The sequence below is a fragment of the Nomascus leucogenys genome, chromosome 2 (assembly GCF_006542625.1).
Source record: "Nomascus leucogenys isolate Asia chromosome 2, Asia_NLE_v1, whole genome shotgun sequence".
NCBI lineage: Eukaryota > Metazoa > Chordata > Mammalia > Primates > Hylobatidae > Nomascus > Nomascus leucogenys.
Window position 1 is genome coordinate 118921690 of NC_044382.1, and position 5632 is coordinate 118927321.

General features: G+C 37.6%; 1 pseudogene; it reads right to left on the bottom strand.

Moving 5' to 3' along the window:
• Nucleotides 1–1109: 1109 nt before the first annotated feature.
• LOC100586017 lies at nt 1110–3704 on the bottom strand (annotated as a pseudogene).
• Nucleotides 3705–5632: the final 1928 nt, after the last annotated feature.

A 5632-nucleotide genomic window follows, 5' to 3' on the forward strand; every position in this document is an offset into this window, starting at 1 on the left:
ATGTTCAGCTCAAACAAATATGTAAGATATGAAATCAGGTACTAATGTATCAACTTATTCTGCAGGATAAACCTCCTCCATACCACCCCCAGGATTACAGTTTTTCTTCTGTTTATAACTAGGATGTTCAGTAGAAATGGGTTTCCATTTGCAGAATTATTACAAACCAGTTTCCTCCCACAAACAGCTAATATCTAAGACCATGGCTCAAACTATCAAATAGGAATAGAAAGAGAACACTCAGTTTTGAATGCAAATAGAAAAGGCTCCTAAGAATGTTCTTTATAGGCCACTGCTTGCTTTCAGTAAAAATAACATTTTCTTAAAACTTTTCAATCTCATTTTTAATAGCTTGTACTTTTTAGCTATTGGCAAAGCTATTTTATTCCTTCTTAAGCATTTGTTCAAGTGTTAAACTAGCTTAGTTTACCAAAGTAACAACTTTTTTTCTGTGGTATACTTCAAAAATTAGTCACCCTACAATGTAGTGTGTTCAAATTAAACAGATGTATACAGTTAAAACAATTAATGTAGTCTCTATAAACAATTTCTGTTCTGGGATTTATATGTAGAGGTAACGTTTACTTCAGAATAAAACATTGACAAACAGGGAAGGAAGAGAATCAGAACTTTCACAGAGCTGTACTTGACCATATCTTATAGACAAAGCAGAATTACAATGCATGTAACAAAAACGTTAAAAGTTTTTTTTTTAAAGTTGATAGTTAAACAAATACGGTATGTAACAATTTTCTACTTTATTTCAGTACAATTTTCAACATACAGTCTACTATTTCTCAAGGTATTTGAAGACTTAAAACAAAATTTCTATAGACTACTTGCAAACAGTAAAATTTAAGTAAAATGCTTAGATTCTTATTTGAAAACAAAAATCAGGTAAAAAAATGGTAGGTACAACTTCTGCTCTGCTGTAATCTTACTTCATATTTATCGTTCCTTTTCTTCCTTGAGTCTGTCATTCTTTTCTTCATTATTTTCCATGGTCTCTTCTTCATCTCCAACAATCCCATCCCCTTGGTATTTGTCATGAGTCCATTTAGGACTGCTACCTGACTTTTCGAAGTTAGAGCACCCTCTGCCACGTTGAAAAGTACCACGACCTCTTCCTCTTTTGGTCCAATAATCCACACCATCATCTCTGTCATCATGCAAAAGTACTTCTTGCTCTTTGGGGTATATTCTGGATCCCATTCCTCTTCCTTCAGTCTCTTTTAAAAAGTAGTATTTGAGTTGTTTGGACCAGTATTTGTCCCAGCAAAAACTCCTCTGTCTTTTCCTCTGCCTCTAATTCGAAAAAAGGTTCCTCATGGTTGGCTAACTCCTGCAAAGCCTGAGTATTCTTTCATTTCATGGTGAGTTTTAAATTCTTCTTCTCTTTCCTTCTTACTTCCCTTTTCTTCTCTAGAACTGGGAGAAGAAGTTGATGGTGAAGAGGATGAAGATCGAGAATGATCTTGCTCTCTACTTTTATGTTTACTGTCATCTTTGTAAGATTTGTATTCCTTGTAATCTTTTGGAGATTTTCCTGCTTTCTTGATCCACTGGATTCCCTGGGACCCTTGGAATCTCCCCGTTCTTTACTTCTTTCTTTTCTACAGTGATCAATGTCATGCTGAAAGTCAGCAGAGTCACACCTTAATTTTTTATCTCCCTTTTGATTTTCTTCTTTAAAAACTCTCTCTTCCCCTGCTAAATGGGTATGCTTCCTCAGGGTACTTGGTGAGATGTCAATTCTCCTGTGTATTTCAGGTCTTTTGCCGAGCACTATGTTCTTCAGTGGCTTTCCGATGTGAAGTAAACCGCTTGTTTAGGGTCATTGCAGCTGACTTGAAGTATTGCTCTTTAACATGATGAAACAAGGACACATGTGTTAAATAAATGACCGTGAAGTGCTTTTGCCGGCCGGTGGCAACTTAATGTGGTCAAAGATGGATCAGAATTCTTGCTCCTTCTTGATAGAATGGACAAGTGTACTAGCAAGCAGCCTGTCTTTAGTCAAGGAAGCAGGTCTGTTAGAATCATCAAGAGGAACAGGTGCCATTTTGAGTTTGACTTCAGGACGATGAGAATCACTTGCTGTCATTTTGATCCTAAGTGGGCTTTCTTCTCTGAAGGTAGACTTTTCTTATGCATCCAGATTCTTGTATAGAGGGGGATTGTAATCAAAGAGGTCTTTGAGCTTTTCAGACTTTACCTGCTCAGGTGACTGGGTTTCTTTCTTTACTGTTATTCTTTCAGAATTTTTGTCTTCTTCTTTGTGCTTATCTTTTGTAGTCCTAGGCCTTTCCACTACATATCCAGCCTCTTTAAGTTTATAATTTTTTTCTTCTCTAAATCCACCACTTTCTCTATTGCCTTTCAGTGAAACTTTGGACTTGTACTTGAGTCCTTCCTCCTCAGTATTCCAGTGAGATGTAGTAGCAAAACTTTTACCCTGATCTGCAAGGACTGACTTCCTGAATTGTCTATAATCTTCTGTCTCCTCTGTGTCATCCCCTTCTGAATCATTAAACTTTTGTTTTCCAGACTATCACTGAAGTAATTTAGAACCTCCTGATCTTCTCATTCTCCCTCTACTCTCCCTTTCTCTGATCCTTTCTCTTTTGAAGCCTCTTTATCCCTGGCATTACCCCTATCAAGCAGGAATACTCTAGACTCTTCATCTGTGAACCTTTTTAAGAACTTCCCAGTCTTTGCAGTTTCCCGATCTCCACCATCAGGATAAAATGAGGAATGGCCTCTAGACTCATCTCTTAGAGCATTCTGTGGTGCGATTGTCTTTGCAGGACTTCTTCCTGAAGGGATATGATGAATTGGACTATTCTGAGAAGGACTGTATCGACTAGATCCATTTCCAACAAAACCAGGCCCAGACCTTTCAGGACTATGCTGAATGGATTGTGAATGCTGAGAAGGAATATTTTTTGCAGAGTGAACTGTACTGAGCATGGGAGCATCAGAGCAAGATGAACTCTGACTAGGTGGTGTAGCAATAGGTGAAGGACTATGGGGTGATCTGGGACTATTATCATAAGCTGTAAAGCCAGGCCAAATATCACTGGATGTGACTGATGGCTTATTAAATTCATCGATAGACTCAGATGGATCATGTTCAAATGTATCTTTCAGTTCCTCCTGTGCTTTACTTTTCAATGGACTCTCTTCTTGGGGTTCCCCTCCAGCTTTTTTGGTTTTTCCTGAGACCCTCGTCTTTTAGAAACAGGAGATTTGCCATATGGAGATGAAGAACGAGAAGAGGATGAGCTTGGAGACCTAGAAGAGCTATGTGACCGTCGAGATCTGCTTCTGGATCTTTGAGAAGAAATGAATCTTCTTTTTGGACTCCTGGAATGTGAATAACCTCGTCTAGGACTCCTAGAGTGCCTTCTATTCCAGACAGGTCTATAACCACCTCGATGACAGCTACCTCCGCCTCCTTGATAATACCCTCTACCCCTTCCTCTGTACCCATAAGGTCGTTTCATTCCTCTATTATTTCTGTAATTACGACGATCATCTCTAGAATACATACAATCTCTACTACAAGACCTTGAATATGTTCTGGAACGAGACCTAGAACTGTATCGCTTCCTTCTAGAATGAGATCTTGATCTTGATCAAGAACTAGACTGTGATCTAGACTTTGACCTTGAAGAATGTGATCTAGAATTGGAGCAACCCATTTCTTTTCTCCTTGGGTTTATGTAGGATCAAGAAGTCAAGTAAAAATTCTTCCTGGAGAGAATGCTCTGAGAAATTAAACTCTAAATTCAAATTCCTGACACACCGAATCGCGGTTCCGGGGGTTTATTTCTGTTGCGACTACACAGCGGCCATTTCCCGGCTCAAGAATGCGAGGAAAACCATAGAGGTATCTTCGATGCGCTAGCTCAGCTCTGTCACTTCCTCCTGTTCTAAAACTTTTTAATAAGCTTTCACTCCTGCTCTAAAACTTGCCTCAATCTCTTTCTCTGCCTACGCCCTTTAGTCAAACTCTTTCCTCCTAGGAGGCAAGAACAAAATTGCTGCAGACCTGTAGGTATTCACCACTGGTAACAATGTGACACTATTTTCCCGTGGTTAACAGGAGCATATGGGAAAATGCAATGCTTTCTGAGCTAGAAGATATGGGTTCTCTTCCTCAATCTACTACAAACCAGCTGTGGCCTCTAGAAAAGTGTGAAATTTCCCTAGGCTTCATGGAATCATATACATTTTGAGCTAGAATAACCATCACATTTTGTAATTGAGACCCAGAGGCCTAAAGTGCTTTGCTTGAACTCTTACCACTAAACAAAGGGAGACCACCAGACCAAAGCATTTAAAGACTTGGAGGTGAGAGAGTATGACTAATTTAAAAAACAAATCTCTTGTTATTCTGCCAACAGCCAACTGCCTGAAGTCAGATTGGGCATGAAGGCCAATTAGTTGTTATCCATTAGTTATGAAACTTGGATAAATGTTTTGCTGCATGTGATAACAAATAAGTAACTTAATTCTCTAAAATATGTTTAAATTTATCTAGGTTAATTCAAGTAAAATATCCTGAAGACTGTGAGACGGTTTCTAGTGCCCATGAAAAAACTGAACCACCAATGCATACATCACAGATTTCAAAATGGGAAAATGAATCACCAAAGGGAATGAGTTCAAGAAAAAAGTCTAAGATGATACTGAATTTTGATAGGCAGAAGCAGAAACTCTCAAGAAAACTAGAAATCATTATCAGAAAAGTAATAAAAAGAAAGTAACCAAAAAAGAAAGCAATCAAAAAGAAAGACAGAATCTACATTTGCTGGGCATTTACCATGTGTCAAGTATCACGTTTTACACTTTCTCATGTTTTCTCATATAATATTCAAAGAAACTTAAGAGGTTCAGATGGTCAACCTCACTTTGTAAATGAAAAACATAGTTAAGAGAGGTAAAGTGACTTGTCTAAGGTCATGGCTAGTATATGGTAGAGCCATTATTCAAATTCAGATTCATCTGTTTGACGCAAAATACTATGGTTTTGCACGATAACTCTCTTGCATTTAGAGCCAGAAGGGGTAGAACTGGTAGAAACAAATAAAACACTGGTTTAACTTTTTTTTTATTTCTTGTTGATATTTCTATTAATAGCATACACCTTCTTTCTTCTTCAAAATATGTTTATATACTTATTCAGTCTTTCTTCTTTTTCCCTCTGTCCATCTTCCTAAACATACCTGCATTTCTATATTACTCCTTTGTATTTCTCCAAAAATTATTCTTTCTACTTCCTCCTTCTTTACTCATTCAAGATTTAGTAGCTTGGACTTCTTTTTAAGAAAAGAAGATACTATAACCATATTGACAGTTTAGTAACATTATTCTGAATACAATAATCTCAACAGTGACTACAAATAGAATATTAGATAGAGGGATATTTCTTTTGAGGCTCTTCCTGAATGCTATTAAACTCCAAATGTTTGAGTTTCAAGCTCACCAAGATAACATCAGTTCTTTTCCTGGCTACCTGAGAGTCAGATATGTCCACAGATCCTTAGCCTGTTTTCCTTAGTTTCTGCTAAGTAAGCTCTTAGACTGCTGTATTCTCCCTACTGCCCTCTTTATGCAATTTCTCTTT